The sequence below is a fragment of the Dipteris shenzhenensis genome, chromosome 5 (assembly GCF_047967505.1).
Source record: "Dipteris shenzhenensis isolate YYH24624 ecotype China chromosome 5, Dip_SZ_1.0, whole genome shotgun sequence".
NCBI classification, from domain to species: domain Eukaryota; kingdom Viridiplantae; phylum Streptophyta; class Polypodiopsida; order Gleicheniales; family Dipteridaceae; genus Dipteris; species Dipteris shenzhenensis.
This window is the reverse complement of record NC_141600.1, coordinates 4,960,050-4,982,220: the sequence shown is the minus strand read 5'-3', so window position 1 is coordinate 4,982,220 and position 22,171 is coordinate 4,960,050. Positions and strand designations below refer to the sequence as shown.

Here is a 22,171-nt window from a genome sequence, read left to right as displayed (position 1 = left end):
CAGACTATGGCCAGTATTTGGATTGACACAGTACACACTCTGATGGCTATTTGGGCGAGCATGCAGGGATCCTCCAAACCAGCCACTGCTAGGACAGTCACTCTTTTCAGAGTTTGGAGGGGATCTCCTTTCTTCTCTGAGTTGCCTTCAGGGTTGAGAGGGCATTTTCAGCCTCCGCCTTGGTTCTTTATTAGCTCACTTTGAGCTGTTTTTTTTTCATGCATCGCATGATGTACTCCCGCATTTGAGCTTGCTCTCGCGGTTTTCATTCATACCTAATGAAGTAATTTTCTTGAAAAAAAAAAATGCTTATACCACAGCCAATCATACAATAAGGGTTGTGACCTCGTAGATCTAGCCCATCTCCTCCGCTACCTTCATGTCTCAATACCTATATAATAGACCCTTCCCCTCCCTTGAGGGAAGTCTATCTTCCTCCTTTTAGTGCGCATTTCTTGCATTGGCACCACATCCCATCTCAGGATGAGAGATGCTTGCTGATCTTCATTGATGAGGGCATCGTACACAACAAGCATCTGCACGTGGCACATAGGCATCCTGACTCCACTCAAAGCATGATCACTGAGTTTTTCCATCCAAAAAGTATGGACCAACAGGCCTCAAGCAGAGGAAGGAGTCGAGGTTCAAAGCGACAGACACAACAAACATACCAGTGGGTTGATGCACAGATCACAAACTTAAGGACCTCCATCCATGTGGGTGTTGCAGAATTGTATTTATGCCAAGAAATAAAGAGAATTATTTTGTTTTGACTCCGGTCAAAGAGAGAGTGGACTTTGGCCAATGAGAGAGATTTTATTTCATGTGCATAGTGGGATGCCTACAGAGGACTAGGATTAGTCCCGAGTACAAGAATACATGCTTTGGCTAACCATTAATGGGTGAAATGTGTTGAATTTGTTTTATTTGTAATAGGGCACTAGAGTGCTAATTTTAGAATAGACCCTTCTTTTGAGATGGGTTGACGCAGCCAAACGGGAACCTGCAAGGGTAACCGTTTCGGCTACCCTCCTGGAGCAGCAGCAAAGAGCCAGCAAGGCTCTCAACATCAGAGTACGTGGGATTCCCCGCACTGAGGCTAGATGCGCAGGCCTTTGTGACCACTACCCTAGGGGCGACTGAGCACAGGATTGAGAGAGCATGGCGGGTTGGGAGGGACCCCAACCGAGAGCAGCCCCTCACCATACGGTTCCATGATGCCCAGGCACAACTTTCGGCTTTACGTCGTAGGTCAGCCTTACGAGACCAGCCAGCGATCTCCATGGATGAGGGCCTCACTCCACTATAGGTTGAGGAGAGGCGTTTTCTGTTGCAGCAACGGGATCAGGCCCGCAAGGAGGGGAAGTGGGCAGTAGTACGAGATGGACGACTCCTTACAGGCCCCGTCGGGCACCCACCTCTCCTACTGCATAGGGAGGCGGGGTCTATGAGACCCAGACACTCGAGAACCTATCCTGTACCATCTAGAACTGTAATGGTACCTTATGGTAAGAACCAGGGAACTTCTCAGAATCCTATACAGGTCACAACATAGTCTTTTACACAGAGACACATTAGAGTCTAGAGCACCCACTACCAGTAGTCAGCGAGTATACATGGGAGTCTGCCTACAAAGATGAGACAAGGGATACAGGAGGGGTTTGAGGGTCAGGAGGAGTCGCAGTCCTTTACAAATCCACACTTTTGGGGGCCATCTTAGTGGAGCAGAGAGATCCACACTCCAGGTTTCTCTGGATCCGGATTCGACACATGGATAGCCGTGATTTGTTTATTGCAGTTTGCTACTTCCCCCTCAAGACCTCCCGCTTTGCCAGAGATACGATGAGACATCCCCATTCGCTGCTCTTTACCAAGCCATTGTTGACTTCTCTAGCCGTGGGGAAGTACTCCTAGTTGGGGACTTCAACGCAAGGACAGAGGCTCGTCAGGCACCACTTTTCGACTTCAGGGATGATTCCACTCTACTGCCAGTTATTGACCTTGAGGAGGCATGTATGCTATGAGTTTTAGTTGACAAACGAGGACCGCTCACATCTTATGGGCAGGCCTTATTAGACCTTGGTAGGATGCATGATCTTATTATCTATAATGGTCTTGACAGATGGCCTGCATCAGGTGGCTTCACTTGCTTTCTGCATGGGGAGGCTGCAGTGTTGTGGACTACATCATGGGATCCCCTGCCTTCACATCTCGCATCACTGACTTTACCATAGCACCTCTCCCTCCAGGGACTGATCATACCTATCTTTTCTTTAGCATTTCTACCCCCTGCCGCACAACACTTTCTACCCCGTTGAGTTCTTACTCCACCTACCATGATATACACTTTGATCGCGATCACCCACCTGCTTACTTTGGCCATCTGTACATACTTCTCGCATACATTGGCTTTATATCCCTATTAGAGGATCGTGCTGCCCTAGTCTCTCGCTCACTACACAAGGCTGCTCTTCACGCCTTTCCTCATACCACCCGCTCCACCCGCCCACTACCACTTGGGATCGTACCTTGTTATAGCTGGTACGATGATGAGTGTAAGGCTCTACGCCATCAGCTCAGACTCGAAACAAAAAACAGCCTTTCGGGCGAACCAGAGATGCTACACGCCGTCTGGTACGCAGGAAGAAACTGGACTTCGTGCGTCAGAACGAGGAGGAGCTACTGAACATTCTGTTTAGTAACAACCCTAAGGACTTCTGGCGGAGATTTCTAGAGGGACAATCCCCCCCACCACTCACTGACACTCAGGTGTGGACTGATTATGCATGCACGTTCTATGATATCCCAAATCAACCAGCCCCTAACCTATCACATATGCCACGTTCCACGTCTTGCACCCTCTTCACTAGGGGGGGGTTAAAGGATGCCGTAATGAAACCTCATAATGGCCGAGCGAAGGATCATGAGGGACTATGCACTGAGTTCATTGCCTATGGGATTAACCTCCTAGCCCCAATCTTAGCCAAGCTATTTAATGAATCTGTTTGCTTGGGGTTCCCACACACCTGGATCATCAACACTATCTCACCCATCCATAAGGCAGGGGATCCCATGAACCCAGAGAACTACATGACCATTATGATCGGACATGTCATGTCCAAGATTTATGCACCAGTACTTGATTCCGAGGTCAGCAGATTTGCGGAGTGTCGAGGACTCAGAGTAGGGGGACAGGCCGGTTCATGGGACCATGGACCATATTCTCGCGCTCAGATGTATCATCGAGGAGGCGAGGGCACAGAAGCAGAGGGTTTACTGTTGCTTTGTGGATTTCTGCAAGGCATTTGACACCGTTCCGAGAGCCCGCCTCATACGGCGCCTACAGGATTTGGGTTACAACGAGGAGATTATTTGGGCTATCATGGCACTTTATGAGCGAGTTTCAGGCAGAGTCTGGATAGGATTTGGATAGACAGACGAGATCATGAACACTATAGGGGTCAAACAAGGGTGCCCATTATCACCTACCTTGTTTGGCCTCTACATCGACGAGCTGAAGATAGCGATGTAGGCATAGGGTGGGGTAGGTTTCTCCCTCGCGAGCACGCTGATCCGGATTTTACTCTACGCAGATGACATGGCTCTCTTGTCCTCCTCAGCAGAGGGGCTCTAGAGACACCTTGACACACTACAGTCCTTTTGCGAGTCTCATGATTTGAAGGTCAACTTGGGTAAAACCAAGGTTATGATCTTCAATACATCTCGAGCTGTCATGCGAGATGAGCATTTCACATTTGATGGGTCCCGTGTTGAGATAGTTTCATCATACACTTACCTTCGGGTCGTCTTTTTCAGACCCATCTTCATCATGAGACCCGCGATGCGTGCACGCCTGAGCAGAGGATATGCTTCATTGGCTCTGCTAGATAGACAGTGCTTCTGCTCTCACTTTCAGGATCCACAGACCAAAGAGTTACTTTTTGACTCCTTGGTCCGCCCAGCAGGGATGTATGGTAGTCCATGCTGCGGGCCAGACTTGTCGGATACAGAGTGGGCCAGGGTGGAGCGGCTATAGGTTCTCATGTTATCATGGATGATCCGTGGTAAGCCATCCGTCCCTCACAAGATTGTTCAGGCAGAGTTTGGGTCACCCCCATTACAGCTAGATGCTGCATTTCAAGTCATCACGTATCTGTATTGAGTCAAGGAGTACGGGGATTACACATCCAGGCGTAGCAGGATACCATGGCTAGCATTGTCCTCTTATATGGCACTTGCAGCAGGAGGGGACCAAAGGTGCTGGTATGCACGCACAGAGAGATGGTTTGTAGGACTCAGGCTCCACATGGATAGACTGCCTCCTTTCTAGTACAGCATGGATGCTCCTTTTTCTCCCCTCCTATCACACGAGGTCAACCAAGTTATCCGTGAGGATCTACTACAGCTACACACATTCCGGACTTGATTGGGCCCGAGTGATCTTCCAGTAAAGCTGGGCTTCTACAGAGATCACTTCTTACATATCACAGCGGAGGGTTTCATTGATCCACTAGGATACACGCAGATTCACCTACCCTACTCGTTGAGGATCTTTCTTGGGCAGTTTCGGGTCTCTGCACACAGACTTCGTATTGAGAGCAGCAGAGCAGAGCGGTTACCTAGGGAGAGGCACATATGCATACTATGTGACATGGAGGAGGTTGAGACAGAGGAGCATTTCATCTTCAGCTGTCCTATCTACTATGAGATCCAAGGGCGTTTCTACTGCCTCTTCATAGATGGTTATGGAGTTTTGGCCTGTTTCCTCTCCTACTTTTGGCTACTTTCATTCATGAGGTGCTCAAACACCGTGATAGGATACTCCGAGCACGGAGACAGGAGTAGACTTCCTCCTCGACTGATACTTCTCAAAGCTCTATCATGGAGTTCTTTCAGCCAGATCACATAGACCCGCACGAGGCGAGGCCTCAACATGACTGTGACCCGGAGCCTGTGACCTGATAGCTCAGACAAAGGGTTGACTCATAGATCATACTTGGGGATGTCCTCTCCTTGTTTAGGGTCTGAGCCCGACCGACGGGGGTCAAAGTGGCCCTGGTCAGACGTAGAGCTACGACCAAGAGACGTACTAGGACTGCACCCTTGGGGGGGCAACAACGCTAGATTGCTGACCTCATGCCTCCACTTCCACAGCCTCATCCATCCTGATGTCCTACTGCTGTTGATGATGATGATGATGATGGTTATGATGCTGAGATTGATGTATATATAGTCGAGATATGACTATGTTGTACTTAGGATTTAGTAGTGTCATTTTGCATTTTCTGCATTCTTCATTGGTATGGATGCTCGTTTAGTAGCTCCACTACCACAGCTCATTGTATCAGGTTTTTCACAGTCTCATAGACCCATCGGTCTTCCGAATCTTTAATAAACTTTCTTTCTTTCTTTCTTTCTGGTCTGAATGCATTCAAGTTTGGTATGGTCTAGCAACATGAAGCCAATTCTCGCACATTATAGTTATTGATTGTATTGAAGGCCGTTTCACTTTTGTAAATACCAGAATCAGAATTTTTCCTAGCTCCTTATTATCATTGTTTTGCTAGGGTGAGTGGGTACCTTTTCTAGTATAGGTGCAACAGAAACATGTTTGATCCTTCAATCCATCTTCGGTTACCATAAATTTGTTTCAAGACTCTTTCTCATCTTACTTTAATGTGATGTGTGGAGACACGAATTTCACAGATCTGTTTGGATTTTGTTGGGATATGGACCATCGTTTTTCATATACTCCTAACATAAGCAGACCTGTTTAACTGGAAATAGGGGCTCATTCTTTTTTAAGTTTACCAGATTCTTTCTGTTACGCTCTAGCCAAGGTAGCATGACCTCGGAAGAATCAGTCGACATTTCCCTTAAAGGATCTATCTCTGTAATATATGTGTTTGCGCTTCATGTAAATGATCGGGAGGGATTTAATGTCAAGGTCCTAGGTGAGGGCTGATAGCACCAGACTAGATAGATCTAAGACCAAGGGCCTAGTGCTAAGATTGTGCCTAGGGGCAAGGAATTTAATGCATCCCAAGAGAGGGGTGAAATGTTGCATTAGGAAGGCCCTATATGGATGACATGTGGCATCTAGATCTATCTAGGGAATTGGGGTTTGCTGAGGCTAGAGAGAGAAGAGAAGATATTGATTCATGTGATTTTGTAACGTAGATCTCTGTCTGCTCGTTAGCCTTAGCGAAATATGGCTGGGAGGAAAAAAATGGTGCTACTCCCGTGATCGAATTAGAGAACAAACAGAGAGAGTGTGTGATAATTTGGTATCAGAGCCAGAGCTAGAGGATGAGAGGGGATTCGTGATCTACGATGAAACGAAAGTTGCAGCGTAGGCTACTGGTGAAAGACCTGCGAAACAGACAGTGAAATAGTACGTGAAGTGCATCGTGACGAATGGGTCTTTGATCTTTGGTGGCGGATAGCAGGCGTGGAGCGCAGAGTGACACGAACGGTCGTCGAAGGACCAGAGCGCAGACACGAGATGCGAGGTGGTTCGTGGGTTTAACGGAGAGTTTTGATCGACGCTCATGTAGAGATTCCAAACATACGTGAGGCTTTCGATGCGATATGTGGATTGCGATATGTGGACTGGACGCAGAACAGCGTGGTGGCTAGACGGTTGACGAAAAAAAAAAGATTGTTAGCGTTACGTAATTAGTCCATAGGTTGGTGAGGACAGCGTAATCTAAAGGATACGCGATACCAAGAGAGGGGATCTGGTAATCGTCAAATGGAAGAAAGGCCTCCGGAAGGCGCAGCGTCGACCAGCCAATCAAGGGGCTCGTGCAACGGACTCACAGTCGCAACCCTCTAAGGGCATGTAAACAGCTCGTATGCTGGGACTTCTTTGGCCACCAGTTTCATTCATCTATTGTAGTTGAGATCAGAGAGCAAGCCGACGTGGAGGCTGCAGGCTTCAGGATGTCTGCATACGTGAAAGTCTAGGGGATCAAATCTTGAAGCAGGAGCGATCAACCAGGGAGCTTCCATCAACTCGGTTTTTTTTTCTGATTAGTTTTGTTGATGCTCCGCTTACATGAAAAGGATCTCGTAAGTGATTAGTCTGCATGAAGGTTTGATGCTATAGCAGGGACAGATTGTGCCTGTGTGTTTCAGTCAGAGTTAATTTGCAGGAATTTCCCTAGTATAGGGAAAAGCGAGATTTGGATATATGCCTGTGTCAAATGCATAGTTAGTGTGAATTTGAGATTGCAGGTATTCCCTAGTATAGGGAATTGTGTCAGAGTGTCAGTACACTGAATTGTGTCAGCTTGTGAATACAGTGTTCTAGAGGTGTTTATTTTTTATTTTTTTTTTAAAAAAAAACCCCAAAACAAAACACCTATTGAACTGAATGGAAGCAGAAGAAGGGGCTTCCAGAAGGGACCCTGGTGAGTCAGGAGTCCGGCTGACCCAGCAGGGATCGCGCCCAGTAGCTCACACTTTATCTGGCAGGATTGCATTGCTGGAGGATGCCTTGCAACAGTTGTTAGCGCAGCAATTACAAGCCAACGTAGGGCAATCTGAACTTAGGAGAGCGTTACAGAGTATGTCTGCCAGACCTTCTCGAGAAGAGAAGGGAAAGGCTCCAATGGAACTGGAGTCTAGTGTCCATACGGTCGAGCCTAGGAAGGCTAAAGTGCCAAATATTGCGAATTACAGACCGGAAAAGTATTCTGGCCAGATGAACGACCGTAGCTCTGATGTCATTGAGACCTGGTTACACAAATGGGACGAGGCGTTCGCCATTTGTGAAATCAGAAATGACATCAAAAAGATCCGCGAGGCCACCCACATGTTCAGTGAGGCAGCGGATCGGTTATGGATTAAACAACAAAAAGATGGCATAGCATCCACTACCTGGGAGGGGTTTAAAAGAGAGTTCAGGAAACACTTCTTACCTCCTGACGAAGCATCCCGAGCTTGGGATCAATATAGGAACCTTCGTCAGAGAAATTTATCAGTGGCAGAATACACTGATAAGTTTCGAGAGAGTGTAATGAAGGTTGATGAACCCCTGCCTCAATCAATCCAAGTGAAGGATTTCATATTTGGATTGAATGATCGAATAAAAATGGAAGTTCGGGCTAAGTACGCGAACACGCTAGATGATGCAATAGCTATAGCCCTGAACTACGAGGATGCCAAGGGCAGCAAGCCAAGTGGGTTTGCACAGGTCGGAACCCAGTATGGGTATCCGAAGAAATCTGGGTTTAAGAAGAAGTGGGCTAGTAGAGGGAGTGGTTCGTAGCCGAGTGGTCAAGCCAAGCAGGCGAGACCGGCTGAAACTCCTAAACCAAGTACCACCATTGGAGTGAAGAGGAAAGTAACCCCAATGGCAGCCCGGGCTTGGTCTAAATCTCCCTTGAACCCAGAACAGAGGGAAAAAGCGAGGAGAGAAGGCTTGTGCTTTGGTTGCCTTCAACCTCATCAGTGGAGAGATTGTCCACGTAATAAAGATCGTCGGATGGCTGAGATGGTGATCTCAGAGTGCGACGTGGAGATGCAGGGAAGTCCTTGAGCGGAAGAGATGCAGATTCAGCTAGCGGGATCTTCTCAGAGGTTAGTACCTTGTTTGTTCTGTGTGTCTGTTGCTAAGTTAGTGACGAGTGCACCTGATAACATCCTATCTAAGCCCGCAGCAACGGGGTATACAGCCTTCAATGATACGGAGTTAATGAAATTAAAGACAAGTCCATCTGACTATGCGTATACAGTTAGGATGGCAGATGGAAGTTCAACTGAAGTATGGGACCAAAGGGTTACCCAGTTGGAGCTTCGGATTCAGGACTATGCTGAGAAGCTTGATTTTGAAATGACCAAGCTTGCTCATGCGGATATAGCCCTGGGAATGGCGTGGCATTCTAGGAAGAATCCAGCCATTGATTGAAAAAAGCACGTATATCAATTCAAGATGAATGATGTGCTTTATGTCTTGCGAGGTGAAAAAGATATACCTCAGGGACCGTTGGTTTCCGTGATGGAAATCAGAAAGGCTCAAGTAGAGTTTTTGTACCTTTGCACAGCATCGGTAGAGTCGGTGGATGATTCTTCGACTAGCACTGATGTTACGCAAAGTGGTGAGATGGCCAAGCTGGCTAATCTTATAACAGAGGAGTTCTCTGAATGTTTTAGGGATGAACTACCTTATGGGTTACCTCCAGAGCGGAAAGTTCAACATAAAATTGAACTGATCCCGGGGGCAGAACCTGTAAATAGACCTCCTTATAGAATGAGTTTTGCTGAAGAAGCGGAGGTGCGTAGACAACTGGAAGAATACCTCAAGTTGGGGCAGATTCAACCAAGTTTCTCACCTTTTGCTTCGCCAGTGATATTAAAGAGGAAAAAGGATGATACGTTTCGCCTCTGTATAGATTACAGAGCATTGAATAATATCACTGTCAAGCACAGGTATCCGATGGCTCGGATTGATGATTTGCTAGATGCATTGCATGGAGCCGTGATTTTCAGCAAGATAGATCTTAAGTGCGGCTATCATCAAATCCGGATTAGAGCCGAGGATGTGCATAAAACCGCTTTCAGGAGCAGGTTTGGTCATTATGAGTTTTTGGTAATGCCCTTCGGACTTACCAATGCTCCAGCGACCTTCGTCATGCTTATGAACGATTTACTACGTCCGTATATCGGAAAGTTCGTAGTACATTTCATAGACGATATCCTAATATTCAGTAAGAGTGTTACTGAACATCGTGAACACTTAAGGATAGTGTTCAGTACTTTGAGGAAAGCCAGTCTTTATGTGAATAAAAAGAAAACTATACTGTGTATGGTTAGGCTTGAGTATTTAGGGTTCATAATTACTCCACACGGGGTAGAAATGGATCCGAAGAAAGTGGCTGCGATACTAACTTGGCCAATCCCTCAGAGTCTGACCGCGTTGCGATCATTCTTGGGATTTGTCCAGTTTTATAGAAGGCATATCAAAGGATATTGCGGAATAGTATCGCCATTGACTGATCTGACCTCAGATAAAGTACCTTTTATTTGGGGACAGAATCAACAGGAAAGTTTTAACACCATAAAACAAGCTGTGGTCTCAGGACCGGTGTTAAAAATAGTTGATCCCCAGAAACCGTTGTTCCTAGAAACCGATGCAAGTGGCATTGCGGTAGGAGCAGTTCTCCTTCAAGAGGGAAGGCCAGTAGCCTTTGAAAGCAAGAAGCTTTCTCCCTCTCAAAGGAATTGGCCAACTCATGAATTGGAGTTGTATGCAGTTATCCATGCTTTGAAAACATGGAGGCATTATTTGTATGGTTCAGAGTTTTATGTGGATGTGGATCATGATACTCTGAAACATTTTTGTAAACAACCTGACTTGAGGGGCTGCCAAGCTAGGTAGGCAGAGCTCATGCAGGAGTTTAATTTGACGATTCGGTACCGAAGAGGAAAAGACAATAAGGTTGCTGATGCGTTATCTCGCATTATACACAACCTGAGTTTCACGGTATTAGAGAGTGCTCTAATGACCGAGATCAGAGAAACTCAAAAGGTGGACGAGTTTGTCCAGAGCTTATGGCCTAAGGCTCATGTGTTAAAACCCGGGGAAAATGAAAAGGATGACCTGGCATCCAGAAAAGGCCAAACTTATGCAAGATATGCCATAAGGGATGGTATGCTAGTTAGAAATGGCAAGGTTGTAGTACCTGGTCAGAATGATCTCAGGCAGAGAGTCATTCGACAATGCCATGATAGCCCGTGTGCGGGACATCCAGGTGTCGAGAAGACCTATGATCTCGTGAAGCGAGATTTCTTTTGGCCAAAGATGAAAAAGCATATTCATGAGTATGTGACACGGTGTTTCTCGTGTCAGGTAAGTAAGGCCGAGCGGGTGAAGCCACCCGGACTTTTACAGCCCTTGGAAATATCACTAAGTAAGTGGGAGAGCATTTCCATGGATTTTATTGTAGGGCTACCTGCAACACAAGGAGGGTATAATTCTATCCTTGTGGTGGTTGATCGTCTAACCAAGATGGCTCACTTCATTCCGACTAGAGAGTCTGTTAGTGCCCCGTGCCCCGCAAGTGGCGGATTTATTTATTAGACATATATTTCGTCTGCATGGATTGCCTAGATCCATAGTGTCAGACAGAGATGTTAGATTTACCGGTCATTTTTGGACAGCGGTATTTGAGACACTAAGGACAGAGTTGGGAATGAGTAGTGGGGATCATCCTGAGACGGATGGTCAGACGGAGAGAGTCAACCAAACTTTAGAAGATATGCTGAGGGCATATGTGTCATTGAGGCAACATACATGGGACAAGTGGTTGCCATTGTTGGAGTTTGCCTACAATGATAGGAAACATTCATCTACTGGGTTCAGTCCATTTGAGCTGAACTATGGTTATAGGCCAGCCAATTTAACTATAGTTGGAGTACCTCAGAAAGTGCCTAGTGCCGCGAACTTCGTAGTTTAGATGCGGGAGATGCTAGCACTTGCGAGAGCTAATATCCGCCAGGCTATGGATAGAGCCAAGGTGTATGCGGATGAAAATCGGTTTATAAGAGTATTTGAAGAAGGAGAAAAAGTTTTTCTCAGAATTCCTTCGCACTCGAAGTCGTTGACTTCAGGAGAGTGTGCTAAGTTATCACCTCGATACTGTGGGCCGTGGTTAATTCTAAAGAGAATAGGCAGTGTAGCCTATAAATTAGAATTGCCACAGGGGTGTAAGGTGCACCCGGTACGCTTAAAGAAATTTTTACATACAGGTGACTCACTAATCGAAGGTGTGGTTTTGTTTCAGGAGATAGAGGATATTGCAAGGCGCAAACCAACAAGAATCCTGGACCGAGGAACAATGCAAATACGAAATCGAAAGATACCCACGGTGTTGGTTGCATGGCATGGTCAGCCTCTATCCGAAGCTACCTGGGAATCCGTATATCAGTTGCGGAGAGTGTTCCCAGACTTTATCATCGAGGACGCTGAGGTCTGAAGAGGGAAGGAATGTTACGCTCTAGCCAAGGTAGCATGACCTCGGAAGAATCAGTCGACATTTCCCTTAAAGGATCTATCTCTGTAATATATGTGTTTGCGCTTCATGTAAATGATCGGGAGGGATTTAATGTCAAGGTCCTAGGTGAGGGCTGATAGCACCAGACTAGATAGATCTAAGACCAAGGGCCTAGTGCTAAGATTGTGCCTAGGGGCAAGGAATTTAATGCATCCCAAGAGAGGGGTGAAATGTTGCATTAGGAAGGCCCTATATGGATGACATGTGGCATCTAGATCTATCTAGGGAATTGGGGTTTGCTGAGGCTAGAGAGAGAAGAGAAGATATTGATTCATGTGATTTTGTAACGTAGATCTCTGTCTGCTCGTTAGCCTTGGCGAAATATGGCTGGGAGGAAAAAAATGGTGCTACTCCCGTGATCGAATTAGAGAACAAACAGAGAGAGTGTGTGATACTTTCCTAGCTCCAACTGTTAGATTGGACATACTTGCTCTCTAAGTGCCATTCTTTGTTGCGATATAGCCTGCTCTTTTTTATTGATATGCTGATATAGACACATGCTGAAGGCCTCCCTTCACAAGAATGAGTGGCCCCTTATCTTCAAATAAACCAAATTTTGCTTGTCTGTAAATTCATCAATCTTTAAATCTATACTGCAATGTGTCTTTAAAATGTAGTGTTTCTACTCTTTGTCTGGAATGCTTTATTTAAAATCCTGCTATGTGGGCACCTGATAATCTTTGTTTTTGCAATATGCAGATGTTGATGATCTGCTTTAAACTTAGCATGTTTCTTAGAATAATATTGCATATTAATATGAACCATTCCATTGTTCTCCCTCTCCATTCAAACCACACCTCACAACCATTGCTCTAAATCCAACTCTGTTCCTTTGCCCAGCAGAGCCTAGGGTGTTCACTAGGGAATATGTAAGATATCCCATGCAGACATTGGAAAGTGGTTTTGAATTAGACTATTTACACTTTTTTTGCATAATCATAATTATAGAAGTGACTTAAAATTCAAAAAATCTAAAAGTTTATGAAGGATTAGGGCAAAACACCTATATAAAACAAGGGTGTCAATATTGTCCCTTTGAACGCTCATGCTATCTAGGATTTTAACATAGTGAACCCCTTGGATCCAGGAGATTCCACCACCCGCCCACACCTACATGCTAGCCATCCTTTCCTTCCCACTTAAACCTTTCCCTCCACCTGCAACCCTTGTTTGCTCTCCATCACCCCGTTTTTCCCTCACTTCCGCTCTCTTTGTCTGTTCCACTTTGGTTCCTGCACCCGATGTTGGATGGACAAAAGCAATAGAGCCTAGACTGCCTTCACAGCCACCCTCATCCACATTTAAGACAAGTAATCAACACAATCACAAGGTTAAAGGCTTTCATTGAAAATCCTTGCCTCTACACACCTCTATATACAACTCATACTCTAGCCACATTCCCTCCGGAAGCCAAACAACCTCAGAAAAAACCCAATGGACTATACAGCTCGAGTCAATTTCTCCTACTGACTGAGATCAAGCTCAGAGAATACTTAGAAAACCCATGAAACATAAATCCCAAGAAAATGACAACTTCAGAACTGCAAAACTGCCATGAACACTTCCTGACAGCTCAAGGTATAAACAACCATGCTCATATCTGCCCTCACAAAATCTGTGAAGAACAACCCCGGATTTCTTTGACTTCAAGTAGCTCACTTCCTTGTATGCTCAAGACTTGTAAGAAAACCCACACCGAGAGCTACATAAGCACTTATGTATTTGCACCTTTGGACTACATGAAGCCCATTACTTTAAGCCATGTACTGCCCATAGTCTCTCTGTTGAAAACCCGCCATCCACAAGCTCCCATAGATATCCTTAGAGAGCCTAGCTTCCATGTCACAACTCATCATCCTTGAGTACTCAAGAGCTGAGGTCTTTGCAGCTAGCACTCAACTCCCGCTTGGCCAAAGGTCTCTCTGCTCAAAACCAATGTGTGCACTATCCGACAACCAGCCAGACCATGTTCTTGCTGCAGCACCCCCGTCGTCCATCTCTGCCTTCATGCAATGGTTTCAGCCTCCTGCTCACAACGAGCTTCTAGACCCGCATAGTCGTCAAGCTCCTTCAATCCAAGAAGCTCCCAGCTTGTAATCGACGTCCTTCCAACCAGATCACAGCTTGCCACAGCCACCAACTTTCATATCATCCCACTCATCCCCATCGCCCGTCTCTATCTTCATGGAGTGACTGCTCTCTTGCAGCTTCCCACAGCTCATGGAGCACCCGCCTACATAGTTGTCAAGCCCCTCCAATTTCAAAGCCTCCCAGCCCATAGCGCTCTCTTGCTAACAGAGCTCTCCTACTCTCTCTGTCGATTAGTAGAGTCGCTCATCCGCAGCCAGCTACACCCAGCCACCTACAGAGTCGCCCAAAGCCCGTCGTCTGAGATCCTCGCTTGCGCGGTGACCCAACACAGCTGCCTTCACAGCCAAGTCCTACTGTAGAGATCCCACAACTTCCATAGTCAACAAAACGCCCCCCCTCCATGCAGTCACAATCCCCCGTCGACAAAGGTCCTCCTCGGTGGCTTCCATAGTAGAGACCCCCGATTAGACTCTAACCACTCAAGTCCCAAGCTCCAGTGAATGCATAGTCGACTCTTCCAGACTCCTTCAGCTCTCAACAAGGAACTCTTGCAACTGGATGCTAGCAAGGTGCTCCCACGGTCTCTCTATTGCTCATAGAGCTCACCCCTCCTCACACATGACGACCCTGCAGCTCCCGGTTCTCCTCTCCCCCCCAAGCTCCTATGAGAGATCCCCCCCTACAAAGAATAACCGCCTCCTGCACAAGAAGCTCCCAGTCCTTGAGCTCACGTGCCCATTCTCTGTGTGCCCACAAAACCTTCTGGAATTCTCCTGCAAACCCCAGCTCCACGTACGTGCTTCCTCGTCAATCCAGAAGTTCCTTCATCACGTAGCCCGCATGGCTTGCCTTCTCCCAAAAAAGCCACGTCATCTCATGCTTTTTTACTCCTCTTAAAGGTTTTCTTAAACCTTAGGTTCATTAATCCCCAACTATATATCCCTTTGTCTTACCAATTGATTCTTTATTTACGTCTTCCGCATGCTCTTCTATATATTTATGAACATTAATAATGGACTTTTTTAAATTCTTAGTTTCCTTCTTTTCTTCTTTTAATTTAATCATTGGTTTCTTTTATTAATTAAATGGCCTTAGTTAAGAGTGGCCTTGGACTTTACCCCTTGGCATTTTGTGTCCCTTGTGTTTTCCTTTTGACCCTCATTATTCACATGTGGTTAGTTAACCTCTTTATTTTAAAGTCGCTTTACTTAGTCATTTTTTCTTAATTTTACTAGTGCCTTTTTTTCCCTTTTATTTACTTGTGGTTAATATTTCAAAGATGAGGATTACCCTCCTTACAAATTGTTGATAATTTAATTTGCTTGATTCTCATTCCTAAATTTAAGGGTGTAGACTACCCCCCTCAATAATAGTTTTTGTGGTAGTTCCCATGGCTGGTTTCTATTCATGTCTTACAATTGGGAACCACTCATGGCAAGATAAACATAATACAGGACAACAATGAAAGACATGTCATCCCACACCAAATTCTTTGGAGTGCCTGATGCACCCACACTGCTCTATCATCATATCCTGAGAGTCCCTGCAAAAGTATCTACAATCTCAAGAAAATATCTACATCAGTGTAGAGTCTTTTATGAGAGCGTCCATAACTCAAAGCCACCACCCATTAGCTATGTACATAGCTATGCACCTACCCATCAGCATGCAACAAGTAAAAAACATATTTACAATTTTATCCACACATCTCTAGCAACCCCTTTCTTCTGTTGTGACATTCATGTCCAGCAGTGAGCCGAAAAGAGATGAAAGATCCAGATTTTCTTCTTCTTCACTTTGCATTGACTTCCACCGCTTCTGCCACAGCTCATTATCGTCATGATCCTCCTCTTTCAGTGCTAGCATCAACTGCGCAAAGTATTTCTTCAACCGGACACCATTGACTCTCTTCTTATGTTTTTTACCATCTAAATCAGTCAATTGATAAGTTCCATTTTCAAATTTCTTCTCCACTCTATATGGACCTTCCCACTTGGTTTGAAAAGCAGTATGCAATGTACTATCCAGTTTGCTATTGTATCTGAGAACCAAGTCTCCATCTTCAATTTCCTTTTTCTTAATTTTTGCATTTTTTAACTCTTGCCTCCGCATTTGCACTCTGGCATAATGCTCAAAAGCCAAATTCCTGTCTAATTGCATCACCTGCAGTGCCGGTAATCTCTCCTTGTAACCGTTTACAGGCTCATATCCTTCTTCAACCAAAAATTTCAAAGCTGGTATTTCCACATCCAGTGGCAGTATTGCTTCTTTCCCATATACCAAATGAAATGGAGAGAATTGAGTGCTGTGCTTCACCGCTACCCTGTATGCCCACAAAACTCGATTCATCTCCAAATCCCAGTTTTTGGTGTGGCTTCCCGTCATCTTAGTCATCATCAATTTGAAATCACTCTCAGAGCTCTCCTACTCTCTCTGTCGATCAATAGAGTCTCTCATCCGCAACCAGCTACACCCAGCCACTTACAGAGTCACCCGAAGCCCGTCGTCTGAGATCCTCGCTTGCGCGGTGACCCAACATAGCCGCCTTCACAGCCAAGTCCTACTGTAGAGATCCCACAACTCCCATAGTCAAAACGCCCCCCGTCCATGCAGTCACAATCCCTCGTCGACAAAGGTCCTCTTCGGCGGCTTCCAGATCAGACTCCAACCACTCTGGTCCCAAGCTCCAGTGGATGCACAGTCGGCTCTTCCAGCCTCTCCATCTCTCAACAAGGAACTCTTGCAGCCGGATACTAGCAAGGTGCTCCCACGGTCTCTCTGTTGCTCATAGAGCTCACCCCTCCTCACACTTGACGACCCTGCAGCTCCCGATTCTCCTCTCCCCCCCAAGCTCCTGTGAGAGATACCCCCCCTACAAAGAATAGCCGCCTCCTGCACAAGATGCTCCCAGTCCCTGAGCTCACGTGCCCACTCTCTGTGTGCCCACGAAACCTTCTGGAATTCTCTTGCAAGCCCCAGCTCCACGTACGTGCTTGCTCGTCAATCCAAAAGTTCCTTCATCACGTAGCCCATTTGCATGCATGGCTTGCCTTCTCCCAAAAAAGCCACGTCATCTCATGCTTTTTTACTCCTCTCCAAGGTTTTCTTAAACCTTAGGTCTATTAATCCCCAACCTTAGGCTTTAAGCACACCTTTTATACACAACCTTCAAGCAAGTCCTTAGTGCTTGATTGCCGCATATGACCACACATTCCTGAAGCCCACATTCCATGATATGAATACTCACCTGTCTTACAATCGAGAACCACTCATGGCAAGATAAACATAATACAGGTCAACAATGAAAGACATGTCATCCCACACCAAATGCTCTGGAGTGCGTGATGCACCCACACTGCTCTATCATCATATCCTGAGAGTCCCTGCAAAAGTATCTACAATCTCAAGAAAATATCTACATCAGTGTAGAGTCTTTTATGAGAGTGTCCATAACTCAAAGCCACCACCCATTAGCTATGCACCTACCCATCAGCATGCAACAAGTAAAAAACATATTTACAAATTTATCCACACAACGTCTCCGTTTCTTTACTCTGAATTTGCTCCCCCTCAACTCATTGCTTTCTCCCTTCGCATCCTTCTTGTTTTCCATTAGCCCCTCCTTTTCCCTGGCAGGCTCGTCTCCCTCACAACCCCTCTCCTTTGTCAGTCCATTGTCGTTCAGCCCAATCTTTCTCCTACTCATCCTCCAAAACCTTTTTTCCTCCACAACCTGCACCTTGCCCTCTCCCTAATAGCCTTCTTAGTCCCCTTGCTTCTATAACCTATCTCCCTCTTGTCCCTCCTTACCCTCCACATCCATACCCCTCGTGCAATAGTTTTGGTTATTTGGCAGGCATGCTTCAATGCCATAATATGATCAAATTTCATGGTGCCGCTATTGGGCTCTCTGGTCGTTGTACCATTCGACTGTATGAGCACTCTTCTCTGGATGCTCTTCCCTATTTTCGAGCTTTTTTGTTTTGGTCTTTTCAGAATGCTCTTTCCTATGAAGACCTTCCTCAGGCCAGCTAGAAGTCTTTTATTACTGTTTCTAGTTCTGAGTAGTAGCTGTCCCACTTTGGACATTTTCCTGATGAAATATCTCTTTTACAAAAAGAAAAAAAAGTGTGTGTGTGTGTGCACGCGCATGCGTGCCAACCCGTTCCTCTTTGTCACAACACATTTTTCAATGGCTAGTGATGCTTGAGATTATTCCATTTGGGCAACTTGTAGCATGTAGACATATTGCTCCTGCTGTTTGTAAAGCTGATATCCTTCTCTAGAAAACTAGGTTTCGGCTGGGATTATATAGCTCACCTCCCCACCTGTAAGATCCCAAATCTGGAGGACATGGGGAAGGTAGACCATCAGTAGATAGGGGATGGAGAGATGCCACATGGGCAGCAAGGACGGGCTGTCAGGGGGGCAAATGTGACAGGTAGCAGGGCTGCCACATGTGCAGCATGCTGGCTTCCATGTGAGCAGCAAATATGTCTGCAGGGAATGGCTGCCCAGGAGCAGCACATGGCCCTAGAAGAGGACAAAGGCAGAAGGCCCTGCAAGGACAGTACCGGCCATGATACGGGTTGGCAAAAGTAGCAGCAACTGCAGATGACTGGAGAAGAGCAAGTTGGCACATAGGGCAGTGCGTATGAACTGCCAGGGCCATCATATAGGCCCTGGAGATGGCAGCAACAGCGACTGCCAGATGGCAATCTACAAAGCTGGTTGGGTCAGAAGGACACACAGCAGGCTTTGGCTTCAGGCTGGCAGGTAGGTAGACCCCATAGGCCGTGGCAAGTCTGCAAACCTGGTTGATCTGCTGCTGGGGGCTTACCAGCCCTGTAAAGAGGGGAGGGGCATTTCATTATGTAGTTCATGGTCTTTTGGTGCCTTTGTTCTAGGCTCCAGATCTGGGAGCAGGGAGGTCCAGAAGTACATGCCTCACACATTGGCTGTAATTTCAGTAGCAAGGAGGCTAGGAATCAGGGAGCCTTGTGCCTCACCATTGGCTGCAGACAGAAGCAGCGAGGAGGTCAAGGATCAGGGCACAAACAGTACCTCACCTTTGGTTCCCACCAATGCAACAAGGAGGTCTGATTGAAGGGCATCTACTCAGCCCACTGAAACTCTCGGAGAGCACGCAGGCTGATAGTGTTTTGAAAGTGCAAGCCAGAGGTAGAAGAATAGTTTTGTGGTGTTAGGGGTCCACACCTAGGCAGTTCCTTATATGTTACATGTTGGCAAAGGGTGCACACCTTTGTATAAGATTTGTCCATCTTTGGAGCAAAAGCTATTTTCTGTTTTTACTCTCACGTGCATGGTTCATCAACTATCTACATCTATCTATATTCACTTGTGTACAAAATAAGGAAAAGGAGTGCAACTTAAGTTAGCGTCGTGCAATTTCTGGGCGACGTTTTCACAATCTTGCGTTTGCGGGAGTGTTGGCTGCAGCAAGCTGCCTCCATCTCTTTTTTCTAACATGGTATTAGAGTCCTAAGGAAGACTCACAAGACCCAAGGTGATCAAGATCCAGATAGTGTGTCTTAGTGAGGGATTGCTGGTTGTTCCTGCTCCTAAGCCTTTCACATGCTTGTCATGGCCAGCAAACTACCTATCCCAAGCTTTTGGGACTCGAGAAAGCTCGAAGATACAAATTATCCTCTTTGGAAGATGAAGATCTGGATCCACTTGGTGGTAAGGATGATTCGTAAGATTACCGCAGGAGTGGAGCTAAGGCCACAAGACATCAACAATTTTGCCAGGCTAATAGATCTGATGCAGTCAAAGAGTGGGTATTGCGTGATGTAGAGGCCCTAGCCATAATCATTGGTACGGCTAGCGAACATGGAATTTCAATCGTGGACCATTCTAAACAACATGTACAAGATCAACAATGCAACTTGAATCCTCAACGTTGAGACCAAATCCTACATGTATATGGAGGAGGGGAACTCAATACATCAGGAGCACATCACTAAGATGAAGGTAGTAAGGGATGAAGTCAGCAGTTAGTCAACAATGGATTTGGCTCAGATAGCCATGCTTTGATTTGGCAGGCTCCCCACGAGCTACAAAGGTTTTGTGACAATCATGATTGCAGGAAATGGTCGACACAAGTTATATTCGAGGAGCTAGTGCCCTTGCTCACGTAGGAAGAAGTTTGGAGAGGAAGACTGATGGATCCAGTGACTTGCACAAGACAAGATGGGCATAGGGCAACGGCAAGCCCAACAAGAAGAGAAATGACAAAACTATTGAGGAGGAGGACTCTTCATCTAGTGGAAGCAAGAAAAAGAAGAAATGTTTCTATTGCAAGCAGCTAGAAGGTTATGTGAGAAACTTTAGAAAGAAGAAGGCTAATCAAAAGAGGAGGAAGGATTTCAATCAAGGTTGAGAATAGTCAAAGCCAGGAGCAAAATGTAGTAACAGAAACATAACTTTTCTTGGTGACAACTCCAAGTGTTACCGAGATTAGATATGAAGATTTAGGTGAACCTATTTCTATGTATGGCATTGAGAGATGGTCTGATGAGTCAGAGGGACCAAAGGCCTTTGTGAAAGTGGATGACAGCAATGTTTGCTCAGGATGTTCTGAAAACAAAGTTGGCACCACTTGCATAAGGGAGGTGTCCTTATGGAGACTCCAAGGATCAGATTTAGAGGGGTAGAGGGACACGGAATATGGCAGTACAAGGTTACACATGGATGCTGTGCCTTTGGGAGGTTTCAAAGCAAGCATTTGTACAAGTGGATAAAATGGTATGCGTATTGCCTTTGCATGTTTTCCGAGTTCAATTGCTTGTATCGGGCATATTGTTTGTCCAAGGGCATCATTGCCTGTTGCATGACTTTTGTCAAGCAAAATGATGATGCTTTGAGGAGCATGGCTTATTGGCATGGACAATAGTGTCAGAGGCTTCTTGACAACCCAGTTGCAAGAGACTGGAAGATGGAGGTGAACCGTTGAAGCCTTTACAGTGGAGACAGGGACACAACAAATATGGGGAGGATGCTGTTATGAGTCGTGGTTTATACCCAAGTTTCCGCAATATCAGGAGAGCTACTTGTTGATGGAGATATATGTGGATCAGCCACAGAGATCTCATTACTCAAATTCATTATTTGGTTATGGATGGTGCAAGTTGGTAACGGGTTGAAGAGCACGGTGCTTTGCAAGATTTTCATGCTATCCTTGGATTCTAAGAGGGATAGCTGGATGCTTGATGGTTGTGCCAAGATTGCTTGAGAATGCTGGTAGGTTCATGATCGAGGATGGTGGTGCCATTGACCTTTGGTGCTACGTGGATGGTATTTGTGTTCCAAGATGGTTTTCTTATACGGGACTAGACGTTGAAGAGCAGGACCTGTGGGCTCAAAGATTGATGATTAAGGACGTCTCTGACTTGTTTCTGAGAGCTTCTTAGTGGTAGCTCATGGGAGCATCTGCATCGACGTGTGGCTATTGGCCCATGGTGGGCTAGTTAGAGGGTGTTGGGATTATATAGTTCGCCTCCCCAAAGTATGAGCCCCAAACAAGGACATAGGAGAGGTAGACCAGCAGCAATAAGGTACAGAGAGATGCCTCGTGGGCCAAATCTGATAGGGGTAGTGGGGATCCACATGGGCAGCATGTTGGCTACCATTTGACTAGTAAATATGTCTATAGGGTGTGGCTGCCTAGGAGCAACACATGGACATGGCCAAGGGCAACGACAGAAGGCCCTGCAAGGGTAGTACATGCCATGTACTTGTTGACAGAAGCAGCAGCAGTTGCAGATGACTAGAGAAGGCCCGCAGGAGGAAAGTGCACATGGAATCATCATATTAGTCCTTTGAGGTGGCAGCCACCACGATTGCCAGGCGATAGTCCCTGAGCAAGTCAGGGCAGAAGGAGATGGGCCAGGCCAGTCGCCTTGCCATGTCATGACAAGAGAAATGATTATTTTGTAATTCAATAGTCTTTAGCACATTATTACATCAGGCGCTAGTTTGATGGTGTGGCATATGTTTGT

The 22,171-nt window shown here is 46.0% G+C and overlaps 1 protein-coding gene across 1 annotated transcript in view; it reads left to right on the top strand.

Annotated features, from left to right (window-relative positions):
- Positions 1 to 22,171, top strand: part of LOC147901539 (transcription factor TGA2.2-like) — a 117,928-nt gene that overhangs the window by 31,817 nt on the left and 63,940 nt on the right. The gene's annotated exons all lie outside the window — the stretch shown is intronic.